The sequence below is a fragment of the Tenrec ecaudatus genome, chromosome 13 (genome assembly GCF_050624435.1).
Source record: "Tenrec ecaudatus isolate mTenEca1 chromosome 13, mTenEca1.hap1, whole genome shotgun sequence".
Lineage (NCBI taxonomy): Eukaryota > Metazoa > Chordata > Mammalia > Afrosoricida > Tenrecidae > Tenrec > Tenrec ecaudatus.
This window is the reverse complement of record NC_134542.1, coordinates 44,967,726-44,985,580: the sequence shown is the minus strand read 5'-3', so window position 1 is coordinate 44,985,580 and position 17,855 is coordinate 44,967,726.

Below are 17,855 nucleotides of genomic sequence, written 5' to 3'. Positions count from 1 at the left end.
CCCATTTTTTGTTTATTTTAAGGAAAGTTATGTCCAGCTGGCCATATCATACAATGTAGCTTTATTTCAAACAAGAGTTTGGGACATGTGATTAAAGTAAGCATAGAAAAATGAGATAATGTCAGATTATAGTGGGATGTAAATATCATTAAAGATGGAAAATGATCAGAATCAATAGAGACACAGAGTGGGGAAGGCTCTATGTAGGCAGAGGTGACCGCTATAGCTAACAAGCATGGAGAATTTCTGGTAGTTGTCAAAACTAGGGAAGTCATGGAACAAAGAGCCAACCCTCCTAACACCTTAATTTCAGGCTTTTGTCTCCATAACAGGGAGGAAATACTGTTGTGTTAAGCAAATTGATGGTAATTTGTTACAGAAGCTTCAGGAAACTATTATTATATTACTATAATTGCATTTATAGCTAACAGCAGCCAATTTTAAGAACTATTTTAATAGTATAACTTTAAATTTAAAACATCTAAATAGAGTTAATTCTTCCCATTTTACTAACTCAAATATGGGCTACCACTTATTCCTTAGATTTAAAATTCATCCTGGAATTATTCTCAAATAGGTCTGCATCTAAGAACATCAGTGGTTTTAATATTATAATTTTTACTTTGGGTTAAAATAACAGAGGTAATACAATATGTGAACCACTTATTATTTTCCGTCTTTTCTTTTATTTCTCCCTTTTCTTACAATGCCACATTGAACGGACTGTTTCTGTCTAATTGACAAATGCAACAATTTATTGGGCTCAGTGCTTAGAGAGTTGCAAAGAGAGTCGTTTCTATCTTCAATGTCAAGATCCCTCTAGCTGCTGCAAGCTGCTCACCTCTTCACAATAGAAAGGTCAACAAAAGACTCAACTACCATCTCAGATGTGAAAACTTCTTGGCAGAAAAACGGTTTGGAAATCTCACAGCTGGTCAAGAGGGAGAGTGTCTCAATATGCTCCATGAATCAAATATGAAAATGAAAAAGTTTATTTGGTACGTAGCTGACTTTCTGACTCACATTTTCATTCTAACCGTTCTTGTCTGTGCCAGCAGCTGCTCCCTGGCCCCCGCCTTTGAGCATGTGTAAGGACATGATTTCAGCAATATATTTGAACTGAAATGTCAAAATGACCGTCACACTGTTAGATGTTCTTATTTTCACTCATCTGGATATACATTTGCATTATTAACTTATGAACTATTTAAATTATGACGAGGCCAGAGGGCATTGTCAGGTAAATGGCTGTTAATCTTGAGGTTATTTGTTCAAACCCACCAGTCCGTACTAGGAAGACTGTGTGTGTGTGTGTGTGTGTGTGTGTGTGTGTGTGTGTGTGTGTGTGTGTGCTGCATCAATAACGACTCAGGGCCTCAGAAACCATATATGGGGCTGGTGGGAGGGAAAAGAGTCATAACCACGGAGTGTTTACAGAGCATGCATGTAAATCCTTCAACTTCCATCTTCTTACTTTATCAATCATTACCCTCTTGTCTAATTTATATATTGTGAATATTCCCCACTTGTGAATTTTATTCTTTTAAAATGAGTTGTATTATTATTAATCAACATAATCCCCTCAAAAACATAAACCATTTAAAACCAATTCTGAATCAGAGCAATCCTGGAGGAGGGAGTACAATTGCTCCTGTGTATTTCTCACATGGGAGCGGAACCCTTGTCTTTCTCTTTTGGATTCATTGGTGGGTTTGAACACCCCACCTTCTGGTTAGCAGCCCATGGCTAACCCACCACTCCACCATGGCTCCTTGATTGCAAACAGCTACTACAGCCACTAACCTCTAAAAAGAAAACCTGCTTTTTTGGACTGCACCTTCTTCACATTGTTTCTATATGAAAGAAATGATCACTCTGTCTTCAGACTGACCTACAACCCAAACTCAAACAGGAAGCAACTTAAGTAACAGCCTTAGCCCCTTGTACAACTTTGGAAGCTTCATTTTATAAACTTTGGTATGCATTTATTTGACTGTAGGTAACAATAATAAGAATGTGTGGGTCAAGGTTTAATCATCTAACAAACCTTTGCCTCTGAATTCCAGTATTATCACTATTTATCCCTTTTACTATGTTGAACAGGAAATGAATTTCTATGTTTGGATAATTCTATTCCTTTGCTACATAATTCCTCCCGAACCCTAGGACTATCATATGACTCTCAGTACTATCAGGAAGAAAAATAAAATGTCCCTTCTTTCTATTCTATGCCTCCGTTTAAGATTGCCTTGGTCCAGGAGTGACTTTTCTTCCCATGTGACAAGGAGCTGGAGGGAGGGCGAGGGTGTACTTACATTGTAAGGAGGAATAAGTTTGGTCTTCAGGCTCAAGATATGACCTAAGAGGAGGTCAGAACTATAAGTTCAAAAATATTTCAAGAAATCCAAAACATGGAGACATTTAGGCTGCTGCATCAAAACGGAACACGAGGACATAGCTGACATGGTATCAGAGAGAGCTCACACTCCTGAATTCTCACAGAATCACAATTGGAGTGATGATTTTCACTCACTCCCACGATGTGCCTGAGAAAACAAGGTCACAGAGAGGGTGAGTACCTTGTTTCACGACTCACAAACTCAAACACACTGCCAAGGAGTTCATTGTGATGTGTGGCGAGCCTACAGGACAGAGTAGAACTCCGCTTGAGTTCTGAGACTGTACCTCTTTATGGGAGTAGAAAGCCCCATCTTTCTCACAAAGAACAGCTAGTAGTTTTGAACTACTGGCCTTGTAGCTAGCAGCCTGATTTGTAACCATTCCACCTAACATCACACATAAGGTGTAATTAATGGCCAAGTCTGAATGTGAACATTGTAGTCAATCATTGTGCTATATTCTGCCATTTTATTGCAGTTTGTGGCAAAAAAAAAGTGATAGAAAAATTGAATGGAAGGGTGACACTTGGAGGGAAACATTACAGGAGAGGGATAAAACACAGAGAGCTAGATCACGGACCTATGAATGAATAACAATACATCACCTAAATCTGAAAACCTGTGAAGACAGAGAGGACTACTGATGGCTGCGTGACAATGGGAGCAATTCAACACAGTCTCACACAAGTTGGACACACGATCATTTTCCCCAGTGTTCCAGGTGTAGAAAATAGGGTTAATGTAGAAGATTGGAATTTTGATACAGCCACAGGGATAAGGCAGGAAATAAGCGTTTTATACAGATTTTTACATCAACATGTTGTGCCACAGGCAGGTTACTCACTGTATTACACCCTCCACACTGTTCTTTACAGGATTTCATTTGAATGCTGTTACGTGTGGTTTCTGTTTTAGAGTGTGACAATAAAAAAGTGATTTGAAATTCATTATAGTACTTGTTTCAAAAAAGGTTGGTGATATATGTATAAATATAATATAATATTTTGTAAAAATATCCCACATTAATGGATCCATTGAGAAGTTGATGTAAGTGGGAAGGGCCCTCTGCACCCCTATCTTTGAGATTCTCTGAGCTGTTGTTCCTGTCAGGTGCCACCAAGTGGGTTCCAGCTCACAGCCGCCTCCCGCACAACAGAATGAGACTGTGTTCCATCTACACCCAGCCTCACGGTTGTTAGGTTTCAGCCCATTGTTGTAGCCACTACGTCAATTTACCTCCTTGACAGGCTTCCTCTCCTCACTGACTCTCTACTGTACAGAGTGTGATGTCCTTTTCCAGAGAGTGGTATCACTTGATAACATGTCCAAAGTACCCAAGACAAAACCATTCTCCATTCACAGGAGCATTCTAGCCGCACTCCTTCCGAGGAAGATTTGTTTGTTCTTTTGGCAATCAAAAAAGAATGAAATAGGGGACTGTTCGCTTGCTAATCTCAAAATCTATTACATAGACAAAATATGTAAAACAGCAGGGTACTGATAGTGTGGTAGATAAATAGGCCAATGAGACAGAACTGAAAAGCCCAAAATCCATCAACCTACATACAACTGATCCTTGACAAAGTGCCAAAACATAAAATACAAGATCTCGTCAGACAATGGTGCTGGCATTATTGTATTTCCATTTGTAGAAGAATGAAACAAGGCCCATAACTTACTCTATGTGCAAAAAGAAATTCAAGATGGATCAAAACCGAATTTAAATCCAGAACTCTAGAGAATACCAATGAGAAAATAGGAACTAACTTTCGGCCCTATTGCAAGGCAGAGACACACTGTAAAATATGATGAAGGAAACACACACAGTATATGACAAAATAGATGACTTGGGACCTACTCAAAATAAGACATTTATGTGGATCAAAGCTTTTATCCAAAGAGGAAAAGGATTCTTATAAATTAAGCTTTGACACTAATCCTGTCTTTGACTTTACATTTTATTCGGTGACTGATCATGGTGTGCTGCTTCCATGTGACTTTAAGTTTACAATTCACTTAAATGGCTGCTTGCTTGGAGACAAGCCTTTTAGACTCCAGATACTATTTTATCAGCCAGCTGGGCACCATCCAATTTTTTGCCACATTTTTCTATAGCACCCATATCTTCTGTGTTCCCTTCTTGAGGACTAGTATTGAACAGGGCCATGATGTCCTTGATCTATGAGGGGTTTTTGTCGTTGTTATTTGATTGTTTTGACTCCTTTCAAAACTTCCTTTTTACTTTATGGTACAGCATTTTATCAGTAATCCCCCTCAGGCATCACAATCTTCCTTTAATGTCTTTGATTAGACCCTGGTCCTGATTTTTCAAAGCCCTGTGGAGAGTTAGCCCATGTAGGCTAACTCTGTATCACAGTACTGACTTATTCACTTGCACAGAATCAATCCTTTTGTAGCTGGATGCTATTTACACAAACAATTGGAGATAACTGTCAGGAAATTTACAATAGTAATCACGGAGATGTCAGTCACAGGTTTGCCGGAAAATCCCATATCTTAATACAACATGTAGAGCATTGATGTAGCGAGACCATGTTTGTCCGCTGACAAGCAGTTCAGTGATCTTGTATTTTCTGACTTGAGTCTTCAGGTTGCATGTGAATATGAGGGAGAGAGCAATTCACCCAATGGAGTTTCCATAGCAGATCGCATGGATGTAGGCTCTGGAGCGCTGTATGCTCCAAAATTCTGATAATCTGGCTTGCGGAGGGCTGCAGATGACAGTGGGAGCCCAATATTCATTTGTGAGAACTGCACAAGAAATAGCCTTTGATAAACTTCCCCCATCCAGCCTCAACTGAAGGATGGGAGGAAAGTGGTTACTAAACAGAGTGTATTGGAGAGATGAATACAGAAGATCAAAGGGATAAACAAGACTTGAACAGTTAAAACTTTGTCAATTGACACCCCTCTCATGCATGCTGGATCTGATCTTGTTTCCAAATTTTTCTGTATTTTTGTTTTTGTTTGTTCATATTTGGGTGTATCTCAAAGGTGTTGTCACTGGGGTCACATCTTTAAGTTGTGTTATCTGTTTTTTTCATTTTTCAGTATATGAAACCCAGGATTAATGAACCTATAGAGACAAGTAGCATAAAGATTTCAGGGGTACAGTGGAGGGTGAGGGGGAGATTAGCAGGGGACTATGTCAAGGAGTCTAGGAAGAAAAAGAACATTTGGCAACTGATTGTGGTAACAATTACACAATTCTGCTTGACGTGATTCAACTCTGTAATGATATATGTATTAAATCCAAATTCAAAATAAATTATTTAAAATTAAATATATTTTTGTATATATGATTATTAAATGTTATTAAAATATTCTAAGAGGAAAAGGAGAAATTCTATACCCTGCTGATGGGACAGTAAATATGCACAGCTCCTATGGAAAGCAATGCAGCTACTACCTCAAACAACTAGGAATATATACATACATATACATACATACATACATATATATACATACATACACACACACTGGACTCTATGGAATTTTTAAAATATGTATATCCTTAAAAAGTAAGAATCATAGCAGGAATCTATACATCCACGCCCATGTCCATCCTAGCTCTGCTCATATAATGTGACACTGCAAAACAAATGATGAAACCACAACGCCTCTGATGGCATAGGTGGATTTAGATAGCATGATTCTGAGTGAAATTAGCCAACCACAAAAGACAAATATTTGAAGAGACCACTGATTAGAAAGTAGATAAATGTTTTTAATCTAAAGGGAAGCAAGCGGTAGAGTTTTCTGAAGTGGGAGTAGAGCAATGAGTTCAAAGAATTTGATGTGCACATCTGGGGCAGCAAGGATGGAAATCAGAACAAGGGAGGAAGAAGCTGGGGGCAGGTTTGATGAGTAGGTTAGCTTGTGGAAGACACAATTAATGGTCTAAAATGTAAACCTCCACTGAAATTAAAACTAATTAAAACAAACAAGACTACAGCCTTCGGTATGGATTTCACTTTGATATAAAGTAAGAAAAGAAAAGCTGCACAACTGACCAATTCGCAACATGATGATAATATGATAAAATATCAAAGTTTTCAATGAGTTTATTCTTCTTTGAATAACAGTCAATTCCCATGAAAGAAGCAATCAAGAAATCAAATGATGGATTCATTAAATCTACTATAAAAGACCTCTCTGAAATACTAAAAAGAAAAGATGTCATGCTGAGCACTAAGAGATGCATAAATTAAATCAAAATATTATCAATCACCTTTTATGCATGCAGAAGCTAGACAATGAATAAATAAGCAAAGGAGAATCAACACTTTTGAATTATAGTGTTGGTGAAGAATATTAAACATACCAAGAATGGTAAGAAGAACAAACAAATATTTCTCAGAGAAAGTGCAGCCAGAATGAGCCTTAGAAATGAGGATGATAGGTCAGCTGAGGTTATTTCTTCAATATGGGAGAGAAGGGAGAAAACCACCCACTTGGGTGCAATACAACATCGAGGCAAGATTGAGACAAATCAAGGGACACTATGCAAGAATGAGAAGGGAACTTTTCTGGAAATTCAAAGCAAAATCAGGGGAGGGGAGCATCTGTTGGTGGGTAAACAGATAGCAGCAACCTCACATAAGGAAGGAAAGCTCAACAATAATGATGGAGGGTCCAAGGACAGAATAAGCCAGACACGATGTTCCTGAGCAGACACTCCTGAATTGTTCCTAAACAACCCTTTGTGAAACACTCCATGAGCGATGCACTGAAATGACCGTAGACTCTGGCCCTTCAGGCATCATAGTATCTCCCACACCAGAGGGACTCAACTTGGAAATCCCACTGAACGGACTGGATGTTACCTCACAATTACACGCAGCCCTTGGATTTAAGACTGAAATTCCTTGATGAGAGAAGACATTAAGGACAGCCTCCCCAATACTGTGGGTAGGACCCCTAGGTTATTGGGAATCCAATGAAAGGAGACCCAGAGCCACCAGATATGTAGTCTCTCAATGTTCCCCCTACGTTAATGTGACAGATAGGCAAAGGTCTTCCTTCATAGGAAATGTTACAGGAAATATCCCCTCGCTCAAAGTAAACCGATGTAAACCAATCTTCATGCTCAAGGTAAACAGTTCAATCAGTTAAGTAATCAATGTGTACAAAGCAGCAACTCATGGATTGCTGCTCTTAGTTGAATTGTACTCACATAAAATTTTCAAATCAACTATGCCATTGGACAAATTATTGATGTTTTCAATGCAATTACCTAAAACTCCAGGGAGATGGTTAACAATGTTTTTCTTTTTGTTAGATGGTGGGTATTTGTTTTTGTTCTGTTGGTGGTGGTGGTGTTTTTTGTTTTCATTTTTGTCATAACATGACAAAGTTAACCAGAGTTATTCATAACCCATGGACAAAGCAGATGGATTCTGAACTCCCAATTAATTCTAGTTAGTTCCTATTAATTCAGTTAGTTCCTATAACAGGTCCCTGTTTGACACTCTCCTTCATGAATAGATCATTAAACATAAGGGCACAACAGTAAAGTGTGGTGAAGGAATTAGATGGTGCACAGCTATCGATTGGAATAATATTCGGGCTCTTAAAGGCTGATATTCAAATAAACAGCTATGTCAGTGAGGCATCAACTAAGTCCACGTTGAGGAAGCCCCCCAGGCTGTGTGAACCAAAAGTGATGATAACAAAATCCAAATATGATGAAGGGAAAGGTATCAGGGTTTAAATTATGGACACTCTATGCATAGCAGGTTCTGGAGGCTAGTGAGAACCCAACATCCATCTGCAGAGGACCTATGTGGATTAAGTCTCTGGCAGATTCCCTCCAACCACAGTCAAGGGACATGAATAGACTTACTGTCAGACAGATATTATTGCAAACTTCACTATAGTGAATGGAACTAAGGTGTAATTGGGTAGCTGGTTAGTTGATCTCTTTCTTGACCCATTCTAGATTTGTTCTAGTTTTTAATAGTTCTCCCTTTGTTCTCTACAGAGATTTCCTCTCTGGCTTATTTTAATATTGCTGGTAGTTCTTCCCTTCTTTTCTTTTTTGAGGGTATTTTTGTCTTTAATATGTTTCCCATATATGATGCACAAAAGGGCAGATGCATAGAGACCATAACTGACGTATCAGCTTGTCAGGAATACAAGTGTAGGGGGAGACTGGAGGAAATTGGGGAGCACATGTTGAATACGGTAGGGGGAACGATGCATATACAATTTCTTTTCAAATGCAACTGAATGATGGAGGTGTTTATTTACATTTTATCTCAATAAGACTATTGGGGGTTGGGGAGAAATGAGGATGAGATCACTTCATCTTCTTTACTTTGTAAAGCTATCGGAGAACAGTGCCTGGAGAAGGCTATCATTCTTTTTAAAGTAAAGGGTCAACAAAATCAAAGAAGGATCCCTAGCAAAACAATGGTTGATGCAGTGGCTGCTACAATGGGGCGCAAACATGGAAAAAATGGTGAGGATGGCACAGGACCAAGCAATGATTTTTTTTCCTGCTTGAATTAGAGAGAACATCATACCACTTAAATACAACAAAGAAATAATTTAAACAAACATGCAAGTGTAGAAAGCATGACAGAATATAATTAAGATCTAAGTGAATGGAGTCCTGGTGACACTGTTGAGTAAGCTTTGGACCGCTGGGCTAGATCAGCAGTTCAAACCCACCCTTCCCTCTATGAGAAAGAAGCTGTCTGCTCCTGTAAAGAGATGCAAAACCGTAGAAACCCTAGACTGGGTTGCTATGAATCCGAATTAAATTAGCAGCCATGGGTTTGGTTTGTTTTTTTTTTTTTTGTTGAAGTAAAAGTATTTTATTATTATTGGTAGGTTGTTAAGTTATAATCTATTCCTATCCATAGTGGCTTTTTACAAAGTAGAACAAAATACTGCCCAGTCCTGCACCCTGCTCACAATTGTTCCCATCCTTCGCTCACTGTGTTAGTTGTACAATCTGTTGCCAATGTGAGGCTTCAGAGTGAAGGGGCGGAGTTTAGTCTGCCAATCAGGTTGCAGCTTGATGGCCTCATTGGAGGCACTAAGGAGAAATAGCTCCTGGAGGCGAGACACAAACACTCTCCGCTTGACTCCCTGTGAGACATTACTGACAATGAGCCTGATGAAGATACACTGATGCAGCCAGAGCCCTGGAGCCTGAGGAGCCACGTGGAGACCAACGCCAGTGCTGAGATGTGTCCGCGGCCCCTGGATCCACAAGACCTTCCACCCACTGGCCTGTGATCCCTCCTGAATTCAGTGTCATTGCATGAGCATGAAGAGGAATTTAAAGATTGGTATTTGACATATAGACTTATGGACTCGATCTGGATTGATCTGGGATGTTTTCTCAATATTCAATTGCTCTTGTATATAAAGCTCTTTCTTCTACACATGAGTGTCTGTGAATTTGTTTCTCTAGTCTACCCAGACTAACACACCCACAGTCGCAGCCATGGTGTTATTCCATCTCCTTGAGGGTCACCCTCTTTCTAACTCCCCAACTACTTTACCAATCATGATGTCCTTCTCAAGGGACTGGTCACTCCCGACAACATGTCCAAAGTATGTAAGACAAAGTCTTGCCATCCCTGCCTCTAAGGAGCATGCTGGCCGCACTTGTTCTAAGACTGATTGGACTTTTAAGTGGTCCATGGTATTTTCAAATTCTTCAGCAGCAGCACCGCTCAAATTCATTGATTTTTCTTCAGTCTTCTTTATTCATTTTCCAACTTTCACATGTATAGGAAGCAATAGAGAAGACCAGGTTTGGGCCAGGTGATCTATAATCCTCAAAGTCACACCCTTGTCTTTCAGTGCTCATTAGCATCCTTACTTTCCCCCAAATCAATCTATAATTTAAATGCAATTTCAATACACATTTCAGAAGGACATTAAAAATCCTAGAATATTATAACTGCATATATGGAAATGATGAAATGACCACGAGGGCAGCATCTGGTCTCCTGTGATTTGATAAGGGTGGACAAGGAAAATGGCCATCAGCATCCGCCCAAGGGCGATTCCTAGGCGGTGGAGATCAATTTATTGTTGACCCTCCAACGCTGTCTACTAATTCTGATACTGTTTCTCCCACCGTGCTGCTGACTCCTCTGCTGTGGTTGATAATTCATTACAGTGGCTACATTGAGCCCACGGACACATTGCATGGGATGATTAGCGAAGTTAACAAGTCACAACTCAGGCTCAGGTAAGCATCCAACTCTGTGAACAGAGTACCTTCCTCGCAGCCATGCCCCAAGGCTCTGCTCTCTCTTGTTTTGGCCTCTCATCCCTGCGTCCTCTTCCTCTCCCCGGTGCCCAGGCTAGAGTTCCAAAGCTCTTGTATTTCTGTTGATTTTATGCCCAGAGGCACCCTGCTCTGCTAGTAGCTCTGAAGCCTGCAGGAGCTCAATTCTAGCTCCATGGTTCAGCAAACCCCATTCCACAGAAAAATAGCCAGAGGCATGTCAGTCCACTAAGTCTGCCTGGAGGCTTACAGTGTTCACTCTGTTCATCAAGAAGCCCACAGCTCGGTCTCCTGGTTCCACTTTCTCTATTGCTGCCAATTCTGTACCCGCTGCTCATCTCTCGCCCTCACTAGTATCGCCACGCATCTCAGTCGCTGGGATCTAGGATGTTCAGCACAGGGCTCTCAGGTGCTGAGCACAAGTTCCACTACAGACTCTTCTTTCTTCATGGTAGTGAAGTGTCCCCCTTTCTGCCACAGAGGGTGGTGGGCTGGTGGTGCCGGGGGCGGCAACCTCGGTGGCGTGGTGGTCGTGGTGGTGTCTTATATTAAGCATAACAAAGGCTTAAAATGGCAAACTACCAAATCTTCTCATGTGGTTTCATATGACTCATTTGTATGATCCCACTCCCCAAACTACCGTGTCCTTTATTTATATCAATAGTGCTATATCCAATCCCCTGGTTGGGTCATACTGCAAAATAAACCCACTGCAATTGTGTTGGTTCCAACTCACGGGAGAATCCACATGGATTTCCTGAGGCTGTAATCAGACAGTCTCACCTTTGTCCACCGGAGGGGCTGGCAGGTTTGAGTGGCCACTTTGTGGTCAGCAGTCCCACAATTACACTACAGAACCATCAAGACTCATTTTAGAGTGGGCCATGACCACCTCACATTTGCACAGTCATACCTAGTCATTTTAGCCATGATCTTACAACTGTCATGGCAAAAACAGCATCTCAAGTAATCACTGCACTGCAGGAGCAAAGCAGCACACAATGAAAAACATATCAAGATGATCCCATGTAATCCAAATAAAAATGATCTAAATGGTACATTAATATTATATATGTTGACTTACTGAAAGCTGCAATAATAAATATTGTGTAGCACTGAGGAAATGATAGAAAATGGATCATAAATTTGGAGATATTTGATTTATTAACAAAAAATGCTTGTAGAAAGAGGAAATGTTTTCATATATCTATAATTTAAAGTAGAATAAATGAATTGGAATATATGAATCTATACACGTATGTGTGTATGTATACAAAATATTTCTATAAAAACACTGGAATCATTTTTTAAACAGAAATATGAAAATGTGAAATGGCTCAGTTTTAGGCCTGGAGCCCCGCGTGGTTTGCAGTCCCCGAGCCATCGCCGCAGCTGTCACCGCTCCGGCGGCTGGGCTTGTTCACAGCCACATACACGTGGTGTCCAGCTCAGTGCCTGCGAGGAGACAGTGGTCTGCGCAGCTCCACTCCATCCTTCAGGACCTCCTCCCTGGAGGCCACTTCTCCGACAGTGCCACAGTCGCTGTGACAGTCTGTGAGAGTGGCAACTTTAGAATCTCCATGCTCCTGTCAGCACAAATAATCAGTGACCCAAAAAAATAGTGACCTAAACAAATCATCATTTATGACGATTTCTTAATGACTCACAGATCTATAACTCAATGTAAGTTAATATTAATATAATACAGATTGTATAGATAGATAGATAGATAGATAGATAGATAGATAGATAGATAGATAGATAGATAGATAGATAGATAGATAGCATAAATTTCAATTCTGTAAAACTTTAGGATTGATGACTGACTCTTTCCCTGACTTTAAATGATTAGTTAGTATTAGATATTGACTTTTAAAAATGATCCATAAGATTAGTTTAAAACTTCCATGATGTGATTAGGATGTTTTTTAAAAAAGCTATGCATGGGTTGGAAAGGGGAACTGATTGCAAGGATCCACATGTGACCTCCTCCCTGGGAGATGGACGGCAGAGAAAGGGGGGAAGGGAGACTCCATATAGGGCAAGATATGACAAAATAACGATGTATAAATTACCAAGGGCACATGAGGGAGGGGGCAGCGGGGAGGGAGGGAAAAAAGGGCTTAAGTGGAGAGCAAATGCTCTGAGAATGATTGGGGCAGGGAATGTGCAGATGTGCTTTATACAATTGATGTATGTATATGTGCGGATTGTGATAAGAGTTGTATGAGCCCCTAATAAAATGTTTAAAAATAAATAAATAAAATAAACGCTAAAAAAACTATGCACAGTGTTAGAAGTGGTCTGTAGTGGAATTTTATTCAATTATTACTCCTTTCTACATGTAGAACTTTCCAAATAAATCTGCCATTTCAATTTTGAAGTATATAAAAACAATCTAATATGCATACTAGTTTTGTAACTCCCACCAAATTAATAGATAGGACTGTGAAAATATGGTGTTTGTACCCTATCAAGGGAATTAGATAGCTTGCTAATAATGTAAATAGGGGACTTAGAGCATCCTTGTAGGTTTGGGATAACACAAATGAGGTACATGGAATCCTAAAATGGAAATGGTCATGCTGGCCTTTCCACTAACTTTAAAAGGAGCCAAGAGTGAAACAGATCCTTTGAACTCAGGAGACCTACACTGAGAATTTCCAGGACCCAGGAGACAGAGAAAGAGCTCTTACATCTTGATAAGACGGTGAAAAGCACAGAGAAACCGTAACAGCTGAATTCAGAAACATGTCAGCTATGGGGCTATGGGTTTCTGGGCAGCAGAATGAGAACAGAGAGTACTTCCAGGCAGAGGCTTCCCGGTGGAGGGGGATAACTCGGGACACAGGGTGGACCTACATTTGCTGGAGAAGTTACTGGACAAGGCTTACTAAGAGAGGGCAAGATCTCTAGGCATTTAATGACTGAGCGAAGCAGATTTTTAACACTTGCCTGAGCAGCACAGAGGCCAAGCGTTGGTGGAGATCAGATTGCAAAGGGTGGAGAGAGGAATGTCTGAGGACCCAGTCAAGAAGAGGCTATTCTGATCAAATAAATATATTTTTTAATCGTTAAATACATCAATTGTGTAAAGCACATGTGTACATTCTTTGCCCTCATCATTCTCAAAACATTTGCTCTCCACTTAAGCCCCTGGCATCAGCTCCTCATTTTACCCCTCCCTCCCTGCCCCCCCATGAGCCCTTGATAATTTATAAATTATTATTTTGTCATATCTTGCCCTGTCCGACGTCTCCCTTCACCCACTTTTCTGTTGTCCGTCCCCCAGGGAGGAGGTCACATGTTGATCCTTGTAATTGGTTCCCCCTTTCCAACCCACCCTCCCTCTACCCTCCTGGTATTGCCACTCACACCACTGGTCCTGAAGGGATCATCTGCCCTGGATTCCCTGTGTTTCCAGTTCCTGTCTGTATTTGTCCTGGGTAGTCTCTGATTTTGAATTGTTATCTGTTGCTCTCCTAATTAGTGCCGATACTCTTAAATAGTACCTGTGAGCTCCGTGTGGTCTTTGCAGTGATTAATGAACCTAAGAAATAAATACAGAGCGCCATGGGAGTGACAGTTGGTATAAGAATTGGTAAAAATTGGAGGATGGAGGCATAGCTGACATTGACCTCATAGAAAGCAGATTTGGGCGACTGATCTTGATGCCCCTTCTCCCTGTGAAATTAGAGGAGACATGCAATTTTCAAAATCTCCATTTATTGAAATGATCTCCATTTATTGAAATAATAATGCCTTAATGGCATGATGTAACCTTAGTGGGATGATATAATATTCACAATTTCTATTATTTCTTTAGAGACAACTAATATAAAATAACATATATTTAAAGAAAATTATTGGCTTATCATTAACCTATCATACGATTCAATAGTTCAATCATAGCGTGAAGGGTTGTGCTACCATTGCCATAATCAATTTTGGAATATTCTTTTCTTTCCTATTCCCATTGACATCGACTCTCCATGTTACCCTACGCCCTCCTTCTGTCCCCCCTGCAATCATTCATCCAGCTGCTGTCTTCCTCCATCCACGTGTCCTGGTTTACCTATACAGAGAAACACTCAAAACCAGGGCAAGCAACACAAAAGGATCCAGTAGCAATGACCTTATAAAAAGTAAAAAGATTTCCCTCTTAGAGAAAGCAGGAGCTATTTTAAAAAAAAGGAATACATTTGCCCTGAGTCCAGAGAGAGATCAAATGACAAGTTGGTGTTACAGTCCAGCGTAAGTACAGTCACTACACTGCACATTCCGGCATTCCCGGTCTAATGGGAGGGCTGCTGATGGCCCAGTCTGTGAGCCTTGGGGACTCAAAGAGGACTCAATCCATGTAAAGATCCTGCAAATGTGTTTAGGGCTACCACTTTCAACCACAGCTTTCCACAAACTGGATGTTTAGAATTTAGACTAGTTCTATGCTTTTTTGATTTTGTTTTTGTTTGTTTAGCTAGCTGTTTTGATCGTATTTGTTTCTGAGTGGCTCGATGCTCTCATATTTATGTGCTATTAGTTTTGTTTCTCTGATCATAGTTATCTGTTAATCATTTTTGTAATGTTAGTTTTGTTTTGATGGATTCCTTAAGATTTTTCTTGTTTAGAAATATCATTATTTCTCCAAACAAGGAACTCCGTTTAGTTCTGTACTGCATTTAAGCAATACTTTCGCTGGATACCAGTTGCTTTGTTGGCAGTTTCTGTCCTTCAAAGTTTGGCATGTGCTGCTCCATTGCCTTCTTTCATGAATGGTTTCTGCTGAGATGCTCCAGTTTGTTCTTATTGGATTTCCTTTATTGGTCGCTGTCCGATTTCCACTACTTGCCCTCAGGGTTCTCTTCTTTATCCTGAAGGTGGATGATTGGACTTCAATGTGTCTCCATGTTTTTCTTCTGGAGATCTAGTCTATGTTCTCAAATTCTGGAAAAGTGATTCTCTCTTCCGCTGTGTTATTTGTAAAATTTTCTTTCATGAATTTTCATATTATTTTATCTGTCGATTTTAGTGTTGCACATTATCCTCAGGTTTTATTTTCTGTTTTTCTTTTTTTGGTGATTGTTCCTCTTGTTGGCTATAGTCAGAGGAAGTGTCTTCAAGTTCACTGATTCTTTTTCCTTCTTTAGGTCTTTTACCATGTTGCTATTTATATTATCTCATTATTTATCTTCTGGAGTGCTATGTGAGTCCAGGTAGACTAGAAACAAATCCATAGAAACTCATATGTGTATAAGAAAGAGGTTTAATACAAGAGTAAATGAATATTGAGAAAATGTCCCAACCCAGTCCAGATTAAGTACATAAGCCCATATGTCTGATACCAATCTATAAAGTCCTCTTCAAACTTATGAAACAAATGTAATTAAACCAAATGTAGGAAGAACAGAGGCCAGTGAGTGCAGTCTTGAGGATCCAGTGGTGGTAGAAGTATCTCAGCGCTTCCAGGGGTCTCTACATGGCTTCTCCAGCTCCAGAGGTCTGGCTGCATCGGGGCAGGTCCATGTGGCTTCTCCAGCTCAGGGCACTAGTGTAGTTCCATGTGTCTTGTCAGCTGCAAAGTCTCCCAGGGAGTAGCAATGAGAGAGTGTGCCTTCTGCCTCCAAGGAGAAACACAGGAGTTGCCAGAATTCTCAGGAGAAAGGCCCACATAGAGGCGTCACTGGTTATAGCTTGATTGACAGGCCAGACTCTACACCTTCACTTGTAATCCTCTCAAATTGACTCCAGATTATGTAACTACCACAAGTGTTTAAATTTCTGAACCAAGAACCACACCCTGCTGAGTTTGCTCCTAGATTCCAGGGGCTCCTCCTGTGCTTGCTTCTTGGTGGCCATTCTCAAGTCACTTATGTTTAATACAACTAATCTATCATATAACCATAAGTGCCTTGATATTCTTTATCTATTATACATAAATAGCATGCATTTCAATAAAAATTGTTTTTCTTTCAGTTGTATGCATCCATATCTAGATATAGTCACAAGTAGTAACTGAATTAAAAGTTATTCTACCCTCGTGCACCATTGCACATATTTAGAAAATATAAACGTCATGACATTTCTCTGATATATATTATTGATATGCAAAGAACAGATTCATTCAGCGATGTTAGTCAGCCATAAATGGAAACATATTCTAGCACATGCATTGGATAGCAATTCTCCTAATGTTTAAGGAATCATCTCCAGTACACCCGGTCTAACACATGTTCATATATGTTCCATCTAACATTAATAGAAACAAGGCAAAGGTTATTTTTTCTGAATACAGTATTGAGTATTAACTTTGAAGATTATTTTATATGAGACTATTGTCTGCCTTATTAGTATTATATTCTGAGGAATATTACTATAAATGATGATACTGATTTTTTCTATTTCAATCTGTACAGACACATTTTTCAACTCATACTAGAAATCATCTTCCAGTTAATATTTTAGAAAATAACTTAATTTGTTTATTAGAGTTTCCTTTAGACTTTGGAAAGAAATATCATTAAATCAAACTTTGGTGATCTTTTTAGATGAACAATTCAATAAAGAAAAATATTTAGCAAACTGCCTAATAGATTATATATATATATATATATATATATATTTGGATAGCTGTTTGTTTGATTTTTCAGCAATTTGTGAATATAATGATACACATGAATGCACTTGTTTATGCACAAACCAATAAGGTCATCTTCCATATTTATACTGGCATTCTCAACATTGATGTAGGTATTCCCTCTGTATTTGATGTTGAATAAATTATATTTGCCTTTAATTCATTACTGTGAACTGGGAATACAATTGCCTATATTAAAAATTAATACTCTTTGAACAAATTTAAATTCAAATATGTAAATGTCATAAAATTATGTTTGTGATTAATTGAAACCAGTTCACATATGTTAATTGAAACTATCAAAGACAAAATCCTTTTAGCATATGTACACTTATTAAAATTGATATTTTTACTTCAAATTTTAAGTGCATACAGACAAAATAATTGTATTTTTCCCTCCTTTCAAACTGTAAAACTTCCCAGAGTCTTTGTATAGAGTCATGGAGTGCCGGTGTTCTCTATGCAATTTTGGGGAAAATATTGGCAGATTTTTTATTCTATCTTTATTACAGATGTAATAAAAACTGTGCATACAGGTTTGTGCATA